The sequence below is a fragment of the Hibiscus syriacus genome, unplaced genomic scaffold, assembly GCF_006381635.1.
Source record: "Hibiscus syriacus cultivar Baekdansim isolate YM2019G1 unplaced genomic scaffold, ASM638163v2 tig00111390_pilon, whole genome shotgun sequence".
Lineage (NCBI taxonomy): Eukaryota > Viridiplantae > Streptophyta > Magnoliopsida > Malvales > Malvaceae > Hibiscus > Hibiscus syriacus.
Genome location: NW_024063077.1, coordinates 919764 through 944702, shown reverse-complemented (window position 1 = coordinate 944702; position 24939 = coordinate 919764). Strand labels below are relative to the sequence as shown.

General features: G+C 32.5%; 1 pseudogene; it reads left to right on the top strand.

The window, feature by feature from the left end:
- The first annotated feature begins 358 nt into the window (after positions 1-358).
- Positions 359-24939, top strand: LOC120160097 (annotated as a pseudogene).

The following is a 24939-nucleotide window of genomic DNA, read 5'->3' as shown; positions in this document are numbered from 1 at the left end:
ATGCAACGCGAATTTGCGATAATGGAGATCGCGTTGCGAATTAGCGATCGCATTGCGATTTTGTTGGTCATTTTGGCAAATCCGGAAAAAGTTGGTTAAAATCGTATATTATATGGGATTTTTGGTCACTGAGGTTATTTTCTCTTTCTTTTATTGTAAGATGATATATTTTTTTCACCCTTTGATTGCCAATTCAATTGCCGTCCCATGTAAGGGACTAGTTTTAGATATTTTCTTTTTTTATAGGTAACATCAGCTGTCCAATATAGAGTTTTAGGTTACCATGATAATACATTTTCCATTTCTTTTGCTCTCTTTTAGCTTTGCTTCCCTTCAAACAAGGTGAATATTATAAAGTATGGGTGAGGTTGTGGTGAGTAACAAGGAAGTGAGAATTGGGAATGAAACTAAGAAGCAAAATGGGAATATGGAGACGACGGTGACGGAGAAGGACGGGAGTTGTGCTTCTGGGGCTGTAGTGAATTGGGGAAGGTTCTTAGCTATGCCGGCTTTGAGGGTTTTGTTGGTCGAAGCTGATGATTCAACCAGGCAGATTATATATGCTCTTGTCAGAAAATGCAGTTATAGAGGTTAGTTTCCTTCTCTAATTCCCCCCAACTACAATTGCTTTCTCTAATTCTATTTTCAACTCCAGATTAGGACTGTTTTTTTAATGTTGAATTTGTTTGATCCATTAGGCCTGCTTGTTTTAGATTTCAAAATACGATTCTAGCTAAACTTTTTTATGGGTTCATGAGAAAAACTTATTCAATTTGTTAATTATTAGTAGGGGTGTAAAAAGCTAACCCGGCATGTAAAACTGACTGAAACCGACTCGAGTCAAAACTATTTTTGAATTGTACTATAACGATCCGAAACCGACCCAAGTCGGAACTGGTATTGACCTGAACTCGAGTTAGACCTGGAAATTGTGGACATGCACCCGACCTGAAAACGACCTAAACCCGAATTGAACTGAAAATATGATACACGAACCAGACATGCATCCGACTGATATAAACCCGAACCCGAGATTGACCTGGTAAATAACTGGTATTACCCGACCTGTTATGAACCTGACCTATTTTTAACCTGACTTGTAAATGATCCAACTTGTTATTGACCTGATTTGATATTTGCTTGACTTATATATTACCATTGATGAAATTATAAGATTTTAAGAAAATTGAGTTTATAATAAATGATAGTAATTAATATGATTAATTTTTAAATGTTATAATAAAATATCAATTATGATAATTAAATTAATAAATAGATTTATTATATTAATTATGATTCTTATTTTATGATTCTTATGTTATAAATCTTCAATATAATCATTAATTTTATTTTATCAAGTAATTTATGTATTGAACATTATTAATTAAATTAATTATAATGATCACAAGTTAGAATAATTTATTGGTATTGAACATGGTTAATAAAATTATTTTAAATGTAAATTATATAGTTTAATTTATGTAAAGAAAATTTATCTAACAATTATAACATATATAAACCATAATATAAAAGATGAATTTAATTGATTTGATAATGTAAATAACATTTGATATAAAGTTTGAATAACATTTTATTTATTACAATTGAATATACTAAAATCACAATAAAATGAACAAAAACAAAGTATTTTTTAAGCTCTCAGATCTTATAACAAAAGTTTTATAAGGCTAAAAGCCTAACTTTGCTACCATAAATTTCTTCATCGAGCTTTTGTATCTGTCATGACTCATTTTATCCAGGTGGTGACATGTGGCAGTTTTCATACTATAATATAGTAATATAATAAATGTGTGGGTAGGTGTATAATATATAGTATGTATATAGTATATAGTTGGCATATTAGATATATCATATAGTGTATAATTTTTGCTAGGTGATTGCATATTAAATAATAATTAGCATGTTATATATTACATATTAAATAATAGTTGCATTGCATATCATATAGTTTCATATCAAATAATTGCATATTATATTTTATATTAAATAATTAGTATATTACATAGTTTATATTATATAGTTAATATATACTATATAGTTTGCATGTTAGAATAAATAGTCCATATTAGTGTAGTCCATTTTAAATAATAAAAACCCAAAATAATAGTCCATTTCATTAGATAATAGTTCATTTACATAGTTTTTCCAAAGGCTCAAATAAATAGCCCACATTGTTACAAATATATTCATAAATAAATATGTAAAAAATATAAAAAACAAAAATCTTAAATCTTAAATTGCTTGATCCTTAGTAGCCAATTTTGGGTTTTTTTTTTTGGGGATTTTGTTGCTTTGAAAAGTCAAAGATGAATCATTTATGGTGGTGTGGTTTTTTAGATGATGACATCATAAATCCTTGTGAAAAAATACAAACTAATCTCCACCATTGATTAGCCTTCATCCAAGGGTCACTATTGCTTTAATCCATGTGAAAGAAACACAAATTCATGTGAGCCCTTAGATGAGAAGCTAGATCTAATAGCTCTCATTAAACCACATCATGTATCCAAAGTGCAAAAAGCAATAACTAATCTTAATCATTGGATCAAGATTGGATCCAATAGCAAAGATTTCAAAATCCAAAGGAGGTGCAATCCCCACCGGCGCGTCCCAATAGCCCGGAGACCTCATTGGCGTGTCACTGGCGCGTGTGTCCGGTCATCTTCCTCGTCGAGTCGCCACCACGTCGCTGCCGCACCATTACAATTCCACCTTTATCGCCAACCATGTTTCAAGCATGCAAAAAAAAAAGTATAGCTCAACTATATAGTTTATATATATATCGTTCATATGTAAACTATATATATTATATGGTATATAAATATCAAAGATCAAATATAATATATAGTTTATATATAAATTGTTTATAGTTTTTATATATAGTTCATATGTAAACTATATAGTATATATATTTAATATATACTATATAAATAGATTATTAATTAAAGTATTCAACTATATAATATTCATACATATAATATATACTTTGAATTTATATAGTATAAATTATATAAGTATAAGCTATATTATATAGTATATAAATATCAACTGTAGTATATAGTATATAAATATCAACTACAATATATAGTATAAAAATATAAACTATAGTTTATATATATAATATATACTATATAAATAGTTTATATAGTTCATTAATAAACTATATATAGTTCATATGTAAACTATATATAGTATATAGTATATAAATATCAACTATAGTTTACAGTTTATATATAAACTATACTTTATATACTTTATATATATATATATATATATATAGTTTTTATATATAGTTCATATGTAAACTATATATTATATATAGTTTATATATGTAGTTTATATTATATAAATAGTTTATTAATTAATGTATTCAACTATATAACATTGTAACCCCCCAGACTGATGCGGGTAACCCGATCTGATCCGGGAAGTCATATTAGGGTCACCGGAGCGACCCACCGTAAAAATAGCGGAAAATTTAAAACTTTTTATCATAACATGTAAACTTATAAAATGTTTTTTCAGTATGTATAAATAAAACAGATTTTTAGACTCGTATATAAAATAAAATTCAATTACATGCCCCCTAATCACATGTACCGTACTCTGCAAACAACGCCGGAAGAACTTCCTTACTGAAGTCGATAGTCGCACTGGTACAATTCTTTTAACCTGAAATGTTGAGTAATAGAGTGAGCTTCGGAAAGCTCAGTAATACAGAACTACCAGATGATGCTGAAGAATGTGCAGATACAGATAAACATATATTTCCTTATTGGTTCAGATATCTATAGATTTTTAGGCTGAGCTAAGGTCCATTGATATCGCATGTAGTAACAGATAATATTCATTTCAGATAGAAATATTTCGGATGTCTAGGTTCAGGAGATCAGAATAGGTTTTCTAGTGTGTTCCCAAAAACCATGTAACTTTTCAGATTTTTTTAAAACATATATATATATATATTCCCCCATCCGTCACGAACAAAATGTGTAGGTTCCCCAGAACCATACAACCCCGTCACGAATAGTAAGACCCTGAGCACAAAGTCGAGGAGCCTGCAAGTAAGGCCCTGACCACAAAGCCGAGGAGCCTCCAAGTATTCTTCCTCCAATGATACCCCCCAATAAAACATGTTCCGTCCGTAAATGGATATATCAAAAATCAAATCATAATTCAAGTCAAGTATCATATCAGAATCCAGGTCATGTATCAGATCAGAATCCATGTCAATATCAGATCAGAATCCATGTTAGCTATCATAACAGAATTCAAATCAGAAATCAGATAAAATATTCATGTAATTAGGGAACACACCAGAGTTTACAGGTATTATTTAGAGGTAATTTATCAGGCAGAGAAACATAGTTCTTCAGTATGTCGATAGAATGTTGGAATTTAGAATCACTATTGGAAGAGTTCAATATCTGACAGAGTCATCAGTTATTCAGAATATAATTTATTAAGATCATCTTATTCGGATAATTTTTGAAAGCTTTACGAAATCTGAAGGGTATTCAGAATCTTTACAATCTATGACGATTAATTCGATTATCGAACAACTCCAGATGAATAGCTTCCAGAACCAATACTTATCAAATTGTCAATTCATTAACCGTCCAGGTTATTCACTCTTTAATACCAAATATTCTTATCCATGTATCATCTTCTGAGTCATCACTGAACATATCTTAAGGAGACGAACAAATATTCTAATGGTCTTTATTTCATTTCCATGTTTCAACTATACCAGTAAATGCTGACGTACTTTGATTTGTGGTTCATAATCCATAGGGATGATACATCATATAAGTTCATCCAAGTTTCCAAACTTACTCCAATCTCTTACTTAATCCTTAGTCCTTGAGGTTACTTAGTTCATTTAGCATTCAAGTCTATTCCAGTTACTTCGGGATTTCCCAGAGTAATTCAAACGTTACTGAATTTCATATATATGTTGTACTTTCGTTCCATTCTATTTGGTCTTCATGGTTGATTTGTCGAACAAATGTCCAATTCTTAGTACTGAATGCGATCTAGAGTTGAGCTGAGCTTAACACTTCCAAAATTTATCATCGAGCCAAACTTGAGAAGATGAACACGCATTCAAGTAATATCTATGCCATCCATGTATTGACATAACTTTAGGGTTGATTTACTCACTTAAATTATGTTCCATTACGTTTAAAGGTAGTCCAACACCTATGCTTATTTGGATTCCTTAATTAATCCAAGACATTTACTTAGTATAGGCCATAAGGGTATTTTGGTCATTTTGGCATTTAGTTTTATTCCATTCATTATAGAGCTCGAGGATATCCAATCATTCCTGAGCTTAGTGATATTCTTGGGTCATTTCTATTACAAGGGTATTCTGGTCATTTTACATATCCGGTGTATTTCAATCCTTTCTTTCTATTCTGTCTTATTATTTAATTCCAACTTATCATTTATTCCAGACCTTTCAAACAATTCTGACACAAGAACACCCTCGATAATTTATTCTTAACTCTGAATTTTCAGGTCATTGTCTTCTCAGAAGTTACAAACAGGTTATCAGGAATTTTCTGTATAAAGACAGAATTTTAACAATTAAATCCGTATTTAATCGAGTTAAGTACGAATCCTCAAAGTACTTTCTCATTCAGGGTCAACTCAAACTATTTTACCTCTCAAGGGCATTTTCATAATTTCTTAACCAGATAATTTCGGTATTAACTTTGAACAAAAATAATATAATTTGGAGATCCTATGATTAATTGCTTCCTCGAACATTCTTTGATCTTGAAATGATTTCTTAAAAGACTTCTAGTATCTAGCATAAACCTTCTTGGGGTTAAAAACCGGTTATCCATAATTTCCAAATAAAACTAACATTTCTTATGCACATCAGTAGTTATATCAGATCAATATGTCTTTTCAGAGTTATTAACCAACTTCCAGGGACAATTCTTATCATCCTACAATATAAGGGTATTTTCGTAATTTTACCCTATCGGAATATTCTCATGATTTCTCATCCGAGTATCTTTAATATTTAACCTTTGTTGATATAACATATAAATTACAAATCCAGGGCTGATTCATTTATCACTAATCACAAACTTGTAATTTAATTCTAACAATCTCTCAATCTCCGATATTAATCATCTGAACCATAATCAGTTGCCAAATTTCTACTGTGTTCGGATCGAGTGTAAGAATTCATTAACTACACAAATGAGACCAACATTATCTTATTCATACATTTACCAATATTCACATATTCCATAAAGCATAAAGAGGTAGTACAATATTACCTCGATTTCCGTGCAATACTGATCGACCATAAAAATTCCATTCGAACACCTTTGATCTTTAATTCAACTTCCAATAATTCCTCAGATACATATCAACATAAATTATATCAGAAACGGAGCTTAATTAAGATAAACGAATCGAATCAGGTGATAAATCAGTGAAAAATAGTTTACCGGGTTCGAATTTGGCGAAACAGACTTCGGATTCGGATTCAGGACGTTGAAAGCATAAAATATGACTTTTCGAAAATTTGGAATTTTTGGTCAAAATCAAAGTCAACGGGTTTGACTGCCAATATCGAGGTCTTCGAGTCCGAATTTCAAAAAACAGACTGCGGAATCGGATTTGGAACGTCGAAAAATGTCAGGATAGGTATACTCGGTCAAAGTCAAAGGTCGTTTAATGCCCGATCAAAGCCTGTCAACGTTTTGGTCAACGGGTCAACGGATTGGGTCGGGTCAACGGGTCGGGTCGGGTTGTGACCGGTCAAAACAGTTCCAAAACCGGTCAAACCGGTCACTTTTTCCTTCCCCACGCGCAGTGGCGGCGTGTGAACAGTGCTAAATTCCCGAAAAAATTCCTAAAAATTATTTTGAGTGATTTCTAGATACTTACAAAGCTCGGTTTACAATTTTGAACGGCGGAGAGCTCGATTGCAATAAATCGAAAACTTTAACCGCTTCACCTCCTCACGCGCCGCCGTCGACGGAGACCAAGGATGACACCGACAGACTCGGAACGATGTAAGGAACACGATGGTGCGGGAGGTATCGTAAACGGATGCTCGGATCGTCGTGAATCGATGAAAAACCAATTGAAATTGAGTTATTACCGACGATACTTCCGACTGAAATTAACGATGAACGGTGACAATTCTCGACAAAAGCTTTGAGGGGTTTTGTTCCTCGCTCGCGTAAACGGATGCTCGTCGTCGTGAATCGATGAAAAACCAATTGAAATTGAGTTATTACCGACGATACTTCCGACTGAAATTAACGATGAACGGTGACAATTCTCGACAAAAGCTTTGAGGGGTTTTGTTCCTCGCTCGACAACGAACACGATGGTGGTTTCGGCTCGTCGATCGGAGGTCGGACGGCGAGTAGATCAGAGTTCAAAGAGGGGTTGATGAAGAGGAAAATCTGGAAAAATTTCTCCAGAAAACATACGAGGAGAGATTTATAATTCTCTCCAAAATAAAAATGGGTAAATCATGGGTTTAGCCACTGAATTTCCTACACTTCTTAAAATGGTCTGCCAACTTTAAAATTTTGCAATTTAACCCACTGTTTCTTTCAAAATACCAAATTAAATCCACCACTTTATAATTTCTTAATTTTAGCCCCTAAATTGGGCCCCTAAATTTATATAGTATAAATTATATAAGTATAAACTATATTATATAGTATATAAATATCAACTATAGTATATAGTATATAAATATCAACTATAGTATATAGTTTATATATATATATATATATATATATATAGTTTTATATATAGTTCATGTGTAAACTATATAGTATATAGAGTTTATATACATAATATATAGTATATAAATATTAACTACATTATATAGTATATAAATATAAACTATAATTTATATATTTAGTTTATATATATAATATATACTATATAAATAATTATATAGTTCATTAATACACTATATATAGTTCATTAATAAACTATATATATTATATAGTATATAAATATCAACTATAGTATACAGTTTATATATAAACTATAGTTTATATACTTTATATATATAGTTTTTATATATAGTTCTTATGTAAGATATAGAGTATATATAGTTTATATATGTAGTTTATACTATATAAATAGTTTATTAATTAATATATTCAACTATATAGTATTCATACATATAATATATACTTTGAATTTATATAGTCTAAATTATATAAGTATAAACTATATTATATAGTATATAAATATCAACTATAGTATATAGTATATAAATATCAACTATAGTATATAGTATATATATATATAGTTCATATGTAAACTATGTAGTGTATATAGTTTATATATATAATATATAAATATAAATATAAACTATATAGTTTATATAGTTCATTAATAAACTATAGATATAGTTCATATGTAAACTATATAATATATATATATAGTTTATATATGTAGTATATACTATATAAATAGTTTATATATACTATATAGCTTATGTATACTAATGAACTATATAGTTTATTAATATATATATATATATATATATTATAATTGTTTTTAATTTTTTTCTTAACTTTTGTAATTAATGCAATTTACTCTATTTTCAAATTTGCTTCACATTTTACAATTATTTTGATTTGATTCTTTTGTGTTCTTTACTTTATTTAAATTTTAATTCGTTTATTTTCATATTTATTCAATTTAGTCATTAAATTTATAGTTTATGAATTTGGTCCATTCTTACTTCTTATATATATTTTTGTAATTAGCCCATAACTTTTTAAATGGGTATAATTTAGTCCTTTTCTATATTAATTTCAACCCCACATTTTAAAATTATTCCGATTCAGTCCCTCATCAATGCGTGTTGTTTAATTTATTTAAAATTTTATTTGTAATTTCATATTTGTTCAATTTAGTCCTTAATTTTATATTTTCATAAAATTGATCCATTATTATTTATATTCTTAGTAATTTACTCTAAATCATATACAATTACCAATTGCAATTCAACGTTCGCACAAGAAGAAAATAATTAATCTCAATCCATATCTGATAAAGATCCAACCTAAATTTTATATTCCAATGATGTGACCGGATCTGAACGAGATCCGCCTGAAGTTCATCCGAACATGAATTAACTTGGTCTTTAACTACTCCGGACATGAACTGTTTTGACCTAAACTAACATCGATCCAAACTAAAAGTAACCCGACCTGAATACGAACTGAATTTGGTGTCAAATCAACATGAAAGTGACCCGACCTGATCCGAGTCGAAGTATCAAATTGACATGTACCCGATTTTACCCGACCTGGTCCGAGTCGAAGTATCAAATTGACCTGTACCCGATTTTACCCGACCTGACAGGATCCGACTGAAACCTAAATGATTACCCGATTTTACATCCCTAATTATTAGTCAAATTTCCTTTGGAGTTAGAATCCACCAGCTCAATTGGGTTCCATGCTTTCCAAAATTGGGTAAATGGGAAAACTATGTGTTTAGTACCTAAACTATTAGTTTTGGTCTGTTTTAGTACCTAATTTTTTTTTTCAAAACTTAACGTTAAGTTGTTAACATGAGTACTCAAATGAAACAGAAACTAAATGTTAGGTATAGTTTTGAAAAAAATTGAAAGTTTAATTAGGTATTAAAACAGATCAAAATTGATAATTTATGTACTAAATGTATAATTTACCCAAAATAAATTATGGTCAATAGTGAAATGAGGCAAATAAGAACAAAATAAGAAATTTTAATTAAAACTAAGAATTATAGTTAGGAAGAAAATATTTAATTTATATTATATTAGTGTCACAAAATAAGGAATTTTAATTAAAATTAAAATTAAACCTTAGACTTTTTATTATAATAACGTATTGTTCAAATGCCGAAATAATACGTAAATTTTATTAGATTTTATCAATTTTATTATTTAATTTATACAAAATTTTAATTAAAACCTAAATTATTTGAACTTTAGTTTGGAATAAAAATAAGAAAAGATATATTTTAAAAAAAATTAATATTAAACTATTTTAAATATTAAATTTAAAATATTTATTTATGGTATAATATAAATATAAATTTAAATAAATATTAAGAAAATTTATGTTTTATCATAAATAGTTTAAAAATTATATTTATTTAATTAATATTAAATCAATAGATTTTTTATGAAATATAAGTCTAAAAATGGTATTTATTTTAATGACTTATTTTTTTATTTCATTTATAATGAAAAAGATTTTATATTTTAAATAATTTAATAGTTTGATCTTTAGTTAAATATTTATATTAATTAAAAATAAAATTGGTGACATAAACTAATTTTATAAACTAGTTAAATGGTTAGGTGCTATTTTTTCTGGAGAGAAATCCTAAGTTCGAGTCCTAATTATAATTAAAATTTCTTATTTTGTAGGGTAAAATACACCGTTCCTCATTAAACTATACTCTCTCTCCTATTTTACTTATTATACTTTTAAATTTTCTAATTTACTCACTGAACTTTCGAAAGCTCATGTTTTGATCACTATGAATTATTTTATTATTATTTTTATATGATGTGACATTTTTTATTATTATTTAATTTAAAATAATTGAAAATACAAAGTAAAAATAGAAGGTGGCCGGACGTCACTATCGGCCATTGTCTACCGCCGTAGATGGTGGTAATTTGGTCCCAAATTTCATGGGTCTTGTTCGTTTCGACCTATGAGTTCGAATCTGGTGGTTGTTTCACCAGAAAATGTCGCAAACTCAAGATCTCAACTGAAATGTTTCGGCTTCCTCACTTTTGATCTCTGATTCGTGGACTTTAGAGTAAGTTCCGACAAAATGGAGGGCGGATTTGGACTTAGGGTGTCGAGACGAAGAATACCCACGACATTTGCGACCAAACGACCACCATCTATGGCGGTCGACAGTGGCTGGTGGTGGTATCTGACCACCTTATATTTTTATTTTATATTTTCAATTATTTTAAAATAAATAATAATAAAAAATTCCACATCATATATAAATAATAATAAATTAATTAAGAGTGATCAAAATATGATCAATTTAAAAGTTCAGTGAGTAAATTAGAAAAATTAAAAGTAGAGTAAGTAAAATAGGAGAAAGAGTATAATTTAGTGAGGAATCATGTAATTTACCCTATTTTGTTATGGTAATACATTATATATTAAATACGATTTGAGTTAAACATGTAACAAATAATTTGGCCCAGTGGCCAAAGTCTAAGAGGAGGCCGAGGGTTCAAGCCCCGCTAATTCAAAATTTTGTTGATTGGTTTCTTTTTAATATTATGGTCACCATCCTACTGGTTAAATAAAACTAAATAAAATTTGTTTTAATTAAAAATTTTGTTGGCCCATGTAAGCATAACCGTTAACAACAAGTATTAAAATGAAACAAAAATGAAACAAAAAGTAAATGTTAGGTATGATTTTGAGACAAATGAAAGTATATGTACTAAAATGAAATAAAACTGATAGTTTAGTTACTAAAGATGTAGTTTGTCCTAACTGAAATAATCATGTTTTCGCAAATATTTAGACATGCCAAGAGGCAATACACTGGTTCAGAGTGGATAAGCAGGAGACTGAAGTCTCGTGGAGCTTGATAGATTGAGTATGTTAAAAGTGGTATTATCCCACATCAAAGAAGAAATCGTTTAAAATTTTATCATGCTACTGTTCGGACTGAATAATTTTGGTTCTCTTTCTTTCGAGCAGTTGTTTCTGTTCCTGATGGCTTGAAGTCATGGGAGATGCTGAAAGGAAGACCTCATAATGTAGATCTCTTTTTGACAGAAGTGGACTTGCCTTCTATATCAGGATTCGCTCACTTGCCTTCTATATCAGGATTCGCTCTTCTTACATTAATCATGGAGAATGATGTTTGTAAAAACATCCCTGTTATAAGTATGATACAAAAGATTCTATAATATTTTCTGTACAATTGCTATAATTTTCCACTATGTATCTACAAAAGAGCAATTTAAATAATGTTCATTTTATTTGGGTGTGATTGTGCAGTGATGTCCTCACAAGATTCAGCTAGCATAGTATACAAATGCATGTTGACAGGGGCTGCCGACTACCTTGTTAAGCCGATAAGGAGAAATGAGCTGAGAAATTTATGGCAGCATGTACGGTAGAAGACAATCAGTATGCTTACTTATGCTTTATTTCCCTCTCTATTTTTTTACTTCTTTTGAAGATAAAATTTGCATTTTTCAAAATCCTGATTAATATATGTTTTTCAAATCAGTTAGTAGTTAGTGGAGATTCCCTCCGGGATGAAAGCGTTGGACAGAAGAAGGTTGAAGCTAGCTCTGAAAATGATGCTGCAAGTAATCATTCTAATGGTTGCTTGGCTGGTGTCCGAAAAAATAAGAAACAAAATGAGAAAGGAAGTGATGCTCAGGTCAGTACTCTTCATCTGTCATCTTTGTTTTATGTCGATAAGTGCATTAACCGTGTAGAATATATGGTCAAAAGGAGTTTTCTTCCTGTTTTAAGTTCGCTACTTGAAGTTTCATATAGACTGCATGTTTTCTGTCTCTAGCAGAGCTCCTGTACGAAGCCAGATATGGTAGCTGAGAGTACCCACAAGGAAAATATGCAGGAATTCTCACACTTGAAAAGGCAAAAATCTCTACCAATTGAATTGCAGGAGCATGAAGCTCATGCCAGTTTCAATCAGAACCTGCTCATGAATCACACAGAAACTGAGGGTAAGTCTATTTTGAATGTTTGCAATGTCTTTTCTTTTCAATTGGAGAGCATCTAACATTCTCTCAATGTTTCGGTCAACATTATGAGCAATTGTTGATTCCTGCAAGGATGCATACACAACAACTGTGCACAATGGTATTGAACTGGAAAACCAAAGAAGATATTCTAATATCTTGGTTGAGGCTGGTGATGCGCTTGTTGGTTCACCAAGAGAAGCTATTGACTTCAAGGGAACATTTAGTAAAAGCTGCAATTCTTTTTCAATAAATAGCACAATAAAGTTTGATTCTTCTCCATTCTTGGATCTTTCCTTGAGAAGAAGTAATCCTAGTATATTTGAGAATCATGTTACTCAAGAAAGACCTACCCTCTGGCATCCTAATTCATCAGCCTTCACAAGGTTAGTTTCTGTTATATTTGTTATTATCTTCAGAATCTTACCCAAAAAAAGAAAAAAAAAAAAAGTTGAACTGTTGTAGACAAAATGGATTGAATCAGATTTTGCTTTTGTGTTATATTTGATACTTGCATTTTTATTGCTAATCATACCAATTAACTTTAATGCAGGTAGAGCTGCATAAAAAATTTGAATATCCGATTTTGCGAAAATAAAATATCCGAAATCAGATTTGGGAAAAACCATTTTTTTAAATCGGATCGGATATTTTAAAATCGGATAATATAACCGGTTTGGGAAAAAATTAGACGACCGATTTTTTTACTGGATTAAAACCGGTCTGGGTTTAAAAAACTAGCCGTTAATATAGCCGTTGGGGGTTTTAATTATCAAACTTTGAAGTTTTTAAGTATTTGAATTTATCGTAAACTTTGTTGCAATTGATGACGATGTAATTTTAATAATATTAAAATCGGTTTTTTTATATCCGGTTTTTTTAAAAACCCGGTTTTTTTCAAACCGAAACCGGTTACACCATCCGGCTCTCCAAACCGGTTAGGATCCGAACTGATTTTTTTATAAACCGGTTTTTTGGCTAGGTAAAAAAACCGGATCGATTTTTATCCAATCCGGATCGAATTTAAATCTGACTTTGTGCATGTCTAAATGCAGGTACACTAGCAGAGTATCACAGCCCCTGCAATCAACATTGATGAGTGTTGGTTATCAGAAGAAGACTCCAGGACTAATTCTGAGAAGATATTTAGAAACGGCAGTGTTGACTTTTATAACCTTTTGTTTTGTAAAGCTAAGGAAACGGAGAGGAGGCAAAATTTTATACGTAGTATAGCACATATCCATACTTATTATAATATTAGTGGTTAACTACACAGGTTATGTACTTTTGTAAAAAATTAATGTTTTGATATTTTATAGTTGACAGATTTTCACATGGATTGTCTGAATCATTATTTATTTGTTCATTAAGCTTACTTGTATGCCTGTTGCAATTGCCAACTTATACTTGATGTAAATTCAAATATAGTGTAATTCTCTGAGAATAACTTTTTTTTGGTAAAGGATATCACAACATTAATTAATGGACTTGAATATTATTTATTCTTTCAAAACTGAGGCTGTGCATGCAAGTGTTAGTAACATTGCATTGACTGCAAATAAGAAGTAATCAAGGGATCATATAAAAGATTCAAAGAAATAGTAAAATGAAAAAAATTAATATATCATTACTTTGATTATTTATTGCAGAGGGAAGAAATTAGTAACATTGCATTGCCTGCAAATAAGGACCCAATACCACCACCTTAATTTACATTATTTTTTTTGTCAAAAAAATAAAAATAAATAATTTACAATATTTTTTATTTAAGGTAAACTGATTAAAACTTTTAATCGATAAATATTTTTTTAATGAAACTATGCTATCTCAAAGGATAATTGAAGTTATTAGAGGCTGAATTGACTTTAAAAGTTTGAGGTGGTTAAGAAAAATAATAAGAAAAATAAAACAATTATTTATGGTGGTTCAATTATTCAATGAAGTCTACATCCACTACCTTAACTTATCACCACTAAGAATTTTCCTAAATTCATTGACTTGAATTTGAACCCTTGAGGACAGGGTCAAACTTAGGGATGGACATGGGTCAGATTTTTTGTCCACCCGACCCGACCTGAGAATAATATAACATAAAAACCCGATCCGATCCAACCTGAAATAATAAAAAAATTATTTTATTCAATAAAAAAGTGACTTAATTGAAAAATAATATATAGAGGGTATTATTGTAATTATTCCTAGATATATAAGGTAAAATTATATATTTTTTTGGGTCGAGTCGGGTATTTTTCACCCTAAACCCGAACCCAACCCAACTCGAACATCACATTTAGAAAACCTACCCGAACCCAAGATTTAACAAAAAAAACCCCGACCCAACCTGATCAGGTCGAAATCCGTCGAGTTCGGGTCCCATGCCCACCCCTAGTCAAACCTTACAACCCTTAATATTTATACTCAGATCTTATGACACATTTTCTATCCAAATCTTAATCTCAAACCTATCTCAACAAGAATAATATTAACAAACAGAACTAAGGAACTTCTTTATCCCATGTCGAAACATAATGTAAAACAATGCAAATACAGTTAAAGTACTATAAAGACAGGTGCAAAACTTAAGTAAAAGGATATGCAAAACACCACTAAATGCAGAGTTATCACTTTTCATCCCACGCGAAAGGAACTACTTTCTAACGAAACTTGGTCATAAAGGCGGTAATCATCAAAAACCCCTTGACAAATCTATATCAATATTGGATAAGTCCAAGAAAAATACAGACCTCAAACACATTACACGATGGTCCTCACTCAACCACTGCTTGAATCTTTTGTGGGTTAACTCGAATGTTGTCTACCACGATGGTCCTCACTCAACCACTGCTTGAATCTTTTGTGGGTTAACTCGAATGTTGTCTACCATAACAACATGACCTAAAAAGGATACGTCGGATAACCAAAACTTACACTTGCCAAACTTGACATAAATTTGCCACCTCGAAGCGTCTAAAGCATAATACGAAGGTGTCGATCATGGTCCTCATCTGAATGGTGAGTTGTAGCACCCACAGACCGATACGAGTGACCTGATTCGATCCGAGGTGCCACTATAGGGCCACCAGAGTGACCCACAGTAAAATTCCGGGAAAATTTAAATTTTTTTTGTTAAAACACCTAAAATCATAAAACAATTATGAATACAAAAGTAAAATTTAACAATATTAAGAAATAAAACAGATCTCAGACTCAGATATAAAAACAGAAAACAACCTACATTGCCCCTAATCACATGCACCGTACACCGCAAGCAACACCGGTGGAACTCCTGTACTGATGTTGATAGATGCACTGGTTTGATTCTTTTAACCTAAAATGGTGAGTAAAAGAGTGAGCTTTGGGAAGCTCAGTAATACAAAACTACCAAGTGATGCTAAAGGACAGGCAGATAAAATGAACATCATAAGTTTTCCTCATTGACTCAGCTGTCCACAGATTTTCGTAATGAGCTGAGGTCCAACTGATATTTCATCGAGTAAAAGCCATAAAGATTTCATTTCATAGGAAACATTCACCGTACCAAGTCTTTAGGAGATCACATAAAGATGTCTAGTGTGTTCCAACCAAAACCAGTGAAAAGGTACATATATATTTTTTAAACAATAACAGTTGAAAACATATTTTTAAAACCATAGTAAAACCCTCCAATCGAACACCTTCATGCATTTTCCCCATAACTACATCCATAAGGACTTACCCTAAGCACATAGCAAAAGAGCCACCCAAAGAGAGTGCCTTGGGGCTTGAGAGCCTACCCAAGAAAGTTTCTCGGGGCCTCAGACCTACCCAAGGGTCACCTTAGGTCTGTAAAGAATTACCAGCACGATCATTTTGAACCTATATAAGGAATTACCAGTTTGACCGAGCTGAACCTGGATACTCCAATCTACCCATATAGTACCTATTAGAAATCAGATTGCACAGTAACTTCAATATCAAAATCATGATCCAACAGTATATTGTAAAAATGATCTTGTAGTTATTTAAATCACATAAATACCTTCCACCCATACACCATATGCAATCCCATGATTTACCTAAGGGAGTGCCTTAGGCCATGAGAGCCTACCCAAGAAAGTTTCTCGGGGACTCGTAGCCTACTCATGGGTCACCTTAGGCCTGTAAGGAATTACCAGCTCGATCAGTCTGAACCTATATAAGGAATTACCAGATTGACCGAGCTAAACCTCCATACTCTAGTATCCTACCTAGATAATGTCCCAATAAAATAATTTAAGTAGTAACCAATAGATTCCATGATCCATAAATCAGGAAACATCATATTTTTCTAGTGAAAATAGGAAACCATAGAAGACATTTCAGGTAACCATAGTTATAAACCAATAAATAAAGAAATTAGTGATTTTGGAAAATCACATTTTAAAACAGATAAAACATTTACATGGCATATAAGGAAAAACTAGAGGATCCATATATTATTCAAAGATACTTGGTATTTATCATGTAGGGGACCATGAAATTTTTGTAATTTAATAGGATTTCAACATCAGGATCCCTATACAAGGGGGTTGATAGCTAATTGATTCACCATTCAAACAAAAAGTGATTTATCAAAATCATACAATATTCAGATATTTTTCGGAGGCAATTGAGTATCAAGAAGGCATTGAAAATCTTTTATATCAGAGTTTTGGAAGATTTAGACATAACATAAGTGTTCCCATTATTAAGGCAAATATGAGTATTTCAGACATTTTAATTTATGATGGATTCTTAGTAACTTAATCCAATAAGAGTAAAATGGTAGTTTGTAATATTCTAAATTTATACCAAATTATCATGACTTTGGGTCAAATCATACTAACTGATCTCCACCCTGTAAAACTTGTCAATATTCCAAACTGATATACTTCACGAATAATCACTTCTTAATATTGATTACACTTGTTGAACTGGTCACTTTTAGAATTACCACCGATTGGAACTAGAGGAGACGATCATGTATGTGATGGTATTATACTTTTCTGGGTTGTATTAGTATAAAAAATACTCAGCACACTTGAGTTATGCTCCATAACCATTAGGGATGATACACCATAAGTTTGTTGGTGTTTCTAGAATTTATCCAAAGACATTCACTTATTTCAAGCTGTAAGGATATTTAGGTCACTTCAACACTCGAAGTTACTTCAATTATCTTGAACTTCAAGGTATTTTAATCCTTTTGGGGTATAAGGGTATTTCAGTTATTTGAGTATCGAAGTTATTTTAATATTCCACAACTCGATGATATTTTGATAAATTCATTTCAATTCTAACCATATGTACCTTTTGGGTAATTTGTCAGATATATCCGTTCAGAGTTATTTAAGATTTCAAGATTATATAAATATTGAATTATCACGATTTCCAGTCCGATTGAACTATAGATCCCAACACTATGATACTTGTCGATCATTCTTACCATGATACTTCATTATTATTCATTTCACAACACTGATTGCACTAGTTGAAGTGATCAAAATCAATATCGTCATTGAATGGATCTTAGGGAGACGAACATGTACTCCAATGGTATTTATTTCATTTCTGTGTTGCAACGGTATCACGAAATGTCGACGTGATGGATTCGTAGTTCAAAACACTTATAGACGGTACAAAATATAAGTTCATCATCATTTCCAGACTTATCCAAGTTATTTGTTTAATTCTAGGTATTTGAGGGTACTTAGATAATTTGGTATTCAAGTTTACCCTGGTCACTTCAGAATTTCCATAGTAATTCAATCGTTTCCACAATTCAGATACATACGGTATTTTCATTCAGTTCAACTTGGTCATTTTTACCTTATAAGGGTATTTTCATAATTTCATAGTCATGTATTCCCCGCATTTAACCTTTAAAGAAATAAATAAAAATTTTGGGTTCTGAGATCAAGTTGTTATTACATAATTCATGGACTTAAAATTTTTTTCCGATTGGTCAACCAATTTTTTTGCGAGCAATCCGAGTTGTCTACAGTGTTCTACGTTTATTCCATATTCAGTTTAAGTCCGATGATAATTAAATACACATCATGAACCAATTATTTCCATTCATTCATTTTACCAATTATCAATGTGTTCTGGAAAGCAAACAAAAGGTAGTAGAGTATTACCTCTTGTGCTCCATCGATCAAACATTTAAACTCCATTCGATCGCCCTCAAACTTTAACTCCATGTCCTATAATGTCTTGGATACATAGCAAACAAATTTACGTCAGAAACTGAACTTAATCGAAAAACCAACTTGAATCCGAGATAAAACACTAAAAATGGCTTACCAAGTGCGAATTTGGTGAAACGAACTTTGGATTCAGACTCAGGACATCGAGAAACATAAAATATGTCTTTTCAAAAAATTTTACTTTTTTGGTCAAAGTCAATAGTAAACGGTCAAAGTTAACGAGTCAAAGTCAACGGGTTGACTCGGATGAGTTGAATCGAACGGGTTGACTCGATCAAGTTGACTAAGACTAGTTGACTTGATCAAGTTGACTCAGACGAGTTGACTCGGTTGGGTCAAACAGACCTGATTTAGACCGGTTTGGATCGGTCCAGACCGACTGTACTAGTTCTAGAAGAAACCAAAGCTAGGGAACGAGCCCCATGCGCACTGCCGACACGTGTCGACGAGTGCAATGCCTAAACAGAGCGGGGACACCGGCCTATTACTCCCAAAGCTCAAATTCACCAATAACAACCCAAACATCACTAAACCTCATCAAAACACGAAATAAAATAAAAATAAAAATCAGAGTTTTACCTATAATATACCACCAATGAATGCCAGTGAAATTGCAGTTTTGGTCGGGTTTTGTTCGGAAAGATGCGTGGAGCATGGCAGGGTAGGCGGTGTGGTCACCGGACGCCAGAGTCAGTGAAAAATTGAAGAAAAAGATACAACGACGGTTTTTGATTCCAAAGGCGATCGAGGGTGATTTATGGCATTTGGCATTGGATCTCGAAAAGGGAATGGTCGAGCTTTGGTCGGGGTGGAACTCCGATTCGGTAGGGAAGGGCGGAGATGTACATCGCTGGTCGGAGGAGGAAGAATCTGGGAGGGAGGGCGCGATCAACTAGTAATTTAGGGGAAATTAGGGAATTATAGATTTCATCGGGGAGAGGGTTCATTTTTCAGTAACCAATAATGGTAAAATTCAGGATTGAGTCCCTAAACTTTCCATAGGTTCAAAAATTGAGTTGAAACTTTTAAAAATGTACAATTTGGTCCTTATTGTTTCCCTTCTTATGACTTTAATTCGATACTTTATATTAATAAATTTTATCCCCTAAATTGGGTTGTGACATGAGTACACATGAACACCACCACAAACTTATTAAGATAGGGATGGAAAACCATATTCATCATACCTATAAACATTGTTAGTATGTTGGTGAGCCCGAACGACATCACCAAGATCTCATAGTGATCATATTTGGTCTTGAAGGTTGTCTTAACAATATCAACATTCTTTACCTTCAGGTGGTGGTATCCAACCTCAAGTCTATCTTAGAGAACACTCGAGCCCCTTTAAGTTGGTCAAATAAATCTTTGATCCACGAAATCGGATATCAATTATTTACAGTTAACTTGTTTAACTGATGGTAGTCAATGAACAACCTCATTGACCTGTCATTCTTCTTGACAAACAATATTGATTCTCTTCAAGGAATTATGCTAGGGTGAATGAAGCCCCTCTAAAGCAAGTCTTGGATCTAAGCCTTAAGTTCTTTCAGCTACAATGGTGCCTGCAATAGAGAGCAATGAACATTGGAGTCGGTTCTGGCATGACTTCAATGTTGAAATATAACTCTTGGTTTGGTGGTATCCTCTGAAAGTCCTTTGAAAGAAATTGAGGAACTCTCTAACGTTGAGAATATTCTCAAGCGTAAGTCTTAAAACCCTAGTGTCGAACATGTGTTCCAAGAATTCCTTGTAACAACTACTAATCAACTTGTAAGTTGTAATGGTTAAAATCATATGAGAAGAGCAACCGAGCTTCTTACCAGCCACCACCACCTTCACACCATTCGAACTCTAAATATTGAGTTATTTACCTTACACCTAAAGCTAGTGTCATGTTTATTAACCAATCAATACCAAAAATCAAGTCAAACTTCTGAAATGGCAATTCTATCAAATTGATCATAAAAGCGTGACAAATCTCTATCGAACACCAGAGATAGATCTTATCCACTAATACATCGATCCCCAAGAGACTAGGCACTCAGACTCTGATTGCTATGTCCTCCACTAGAATACCTTTCTCATGGATGAGTTCATGAGAAATGTTTAAATTGGTCAAAGCGAAGTCCACCATTGCAGTAAATGAAATAAATGATATTGTGAAAATACGTATGATAACATTAGCAGTGTCGTACTCCTTTTGGACCCTCACTGCATAATGTCTCGAAGAAACTCTAGCCTCAAGTCCAACTATAGATTTGGTGGTGTCTGAACTCTACTATGCCAATGTAAAAACTCCTCCTCCCATATAGGATCCTCGACCATGCTGCAAAAACTCCTATTTTGGACGGTCTCTAAAAAAATGCTCTGACGAGCCACAACCATAGAAGACCTTCGAAGTTCGATGGTATTCCTTGAGTGCCTCTTTCCACAATACCCATATGCTTAAAAAATAATTCTTGTTTGAATCATTAGTACTCGTCACAGATGTAATAGCTAAAGGCCTTCTATATGACTCTAATCTACCTCAACATTCTAAACCTTGACCCAACCATTGAAATTGTAATGAAGGAGGACCTCCATGATCTTAGAGAGTTTTAGGAAATCCTAGATAAAGTATGAGATGGTCTAAATAAATCAGTAGCCCTCATAATCTATCTCACAGAACTACACATCAAGCGGTAGCTAATCTCGTAAAAGACTCTCGGTGGGTCAGTGACTAACTGTGTGTGGATGTCTCTATTCAAACCTTCTTTGAATCTCCTACAACATAAATCCTTAGTCTCCACCAAAGTTAGAGAATAGAAACCAGATCAGAGAAAGTTCCGCTCGTACTCTCAAACTAATCTGTCTCCCTAGACAAGTCACAAGAACTGATCCCTCAAGTCGTTGGTATGTGCCTCTTGGATGTACTTTCGCTTGAACTCAAATAGAAAGTACTTTCAGATTGGTCTTTTAGGCTACAATGCCATTTTTATCGTCTCCCACATATCTATGATGTTACTTTTCAGCAAGATGTGATGCACTTAAGCTTACCCTCGAGGGTAAGATACAACTATATCAAGATGCACAACATCTCTCTCAACCACTAGTCTACCGTGATGAGATCATTGTCTCCTCAATCATAAAAGTTCGTAGTCTTGTATTGACGAAGCCTATCTATCAAACACTCATGTGGTGCCATGGTAGAATATGTTGATAATGCTAATAGAGTAACTGGGATGGCCTATACCCACGAGATATCTCAAGTGAAGTGTCAGTGTGCCATCGTAAGATTGTGAAAGGGGGTCACCTCTTCGACCCATGTATCTTTAGGAATGTCTATTTTCCCAATGTCTGGCACAAAGTTGTCATATGTGTCATCAGTGTGAGAGGCATGACTCTCGTCACGACTTTCATGTTACAAGCAGAATCATATGTCATTATCCTTGTAATTAAAGGAAAAAGATGAGTTACTATCGCCATTATAGACATAGAAAGTACTCTTCAAAATTTAGAGGCATCTATTCACCGAATCTTATTAACTCTAACTCAGAGGATCCTAGAAAAGACAAAACATAACGCTTTGATACCATTAAATGTAACACTTAATTTAATCCATCTTGAATTAAGAGGATTCAAGTTTTACACAGAATCATTTAAGTAATTAACTATTTTTTGAAATCGATAACATATATCTAATAAATATAATCATCATAGGTCATAATAATAGTAATAAACAAGTTTAAAAAATGTAGAGCTCCTAGTAATACATCTCAAATACAAAATAATAAGTCTAATAAAATGGAGTTATAACTCAAATATACATAAGGTCAATGAATAAAAATGCCTTATACAAATATCCAAGACATACTGTGGTAGCTCAAACGACTGTAATCTCTAACTAGGTAACGAGTTCCTCAATCTTCACCTAAGAAATTACGAAAGAAACACATTCGAATATTGAGATAATAATTTTAATACCACACAAATAACTATAATATACTACATACATTTATCATATGAACATGCCAACAAATATAGTCATGAAGCAATCATCTATGCATAATAAATTGTAACACACATGCATGCATCATGGTATAGTTTGAGGTTATCTTAGTATCTCGGAACTCACACCGCTTTAGACTAAGACATAGGTGCTTTGGATAATTCTTGGATCGCATAAACATCAAGAACACACATCCAATGTCCCACACTACCAAGTACCACGATTGAGACTTGAGTAATACCAACATCAAGAACGTACACCCGACTAACCTACTCCTCTAGAGTATATATATAAGTCTAGTTCCCTCAATATTAGAGTAACATATAGATATAATTCAAGGACCTCAACACCATAATTTGGGATATCTATATATTCCTCATACAAATAAGATATCGTCACACACAAGCAACTGAAGTGTCCTCGTCGTTTCCTTATTTCAAACAAAGACATAAATATTATGGAATCTTACATAATAACGTTGTTACGCTTAACCATATACATTTATCTAATTTCTCACTCTAAAGCTTGTTTTTACTTGACCTCAATGTTTCTAGACTCCCAACTCAAGTATCTTATTAAAATAAGGTTCATTGGTCTTTTCCTTTCTAATGATATTGATATATATAGCTAGGTATTGATACTGACCTTAGGGTATTAATACTCTTCTTGAGTATTGATATAAAAAATAGGTTGGAAGTTCTTTTAAATATCTTTAGTATCAATACTCTCACATAGGTATCGATGCATCCATGAGTTTTGATACTAAAATGGGCATCAAAATTAATTAAAATTTCCCTAATATCGATAACTCTATATGAGTATTGATACTCACTTTCTCGTATCAATATCATCTTTGAGTTTGGATACCAAAAGTTTGAATATTAATCCTGGTATTGATACACTTACCATTGGTATAAATACTAGAGGAACAATATTAATACCCTATAAACATGGTACCATACTACCTCACCAAAAACCCAAATTTCATATTAGATATGAACAATATTGGTACCGAATAATCTAGTACCAATACTTAAACCTAGAAATGTCATATTTCTCACAATAATTTCATCTAAACTTATCCCGAACACTTAGTTAAGGCTCTAAGGTAATATTTAAAGCTTTTGGAAGTCCAATGAGGTCATATTACATCATTTTCATATCCAAACCAATCCATAAGCCATATAACACCTGCAACATACTTTATGAACACATATAAGTAACTAAGCTATGATAGAGATCGTGTGTCCACTGCTCGATCAGGTGGTAGGACAGGCGGTCGAGCAGGCTGAGGGTGAGGTAGACCGCGGGTTCAGTGTTAACTGTGTGGTAAAATTGGGCACTTAGTTGACAGGTTCTTGCACCGTTATGACGAGTCCTTTCAAATAGTCAGTAACACTCAATCGAGGTATGATGAGGAATCTGCCCAAGCCCACACTGCTGCATATGAAAACTATAACTATATGTGTTCTTCGAATGGGTCTCGGTTACGTGCTTCAACCAGTGTTAGTACTTCTACAACTGAGCATGATCAGTGGAACATTGACTCTGGAGCCACCCACCATGTTACCCTGGATGCAGATGTTGTAACTCGTAAAACTGGATGCAGTGGTTCAGGTAAGCTAGTTTTGGGTGATGGTGTTTCATTATTTATTGATCTAGTAGGTAGCACAGTCACGAAATCCCCTTCTAGAATACTGCTAGTTAATGACTTACTTCATGTACCTAGCATAACACAAAATTTTCTGTATGTGTCCAAGTTTTCTAGGGACAATAATGTGATGTTTGAATTCTATACACAAGGTTGCTGTGTTCGTGATGCAATTAGTGGAGAGGTAATTCTTCAAGGAAGAATGCAAGACGGGCTCTATATGTTTCCTAGTACTACTATCTCAAGTACTTGTAAAAATGCCTGTGTAAATGTTGCTTCAGCTAGTGATACTTATAACCTTTAG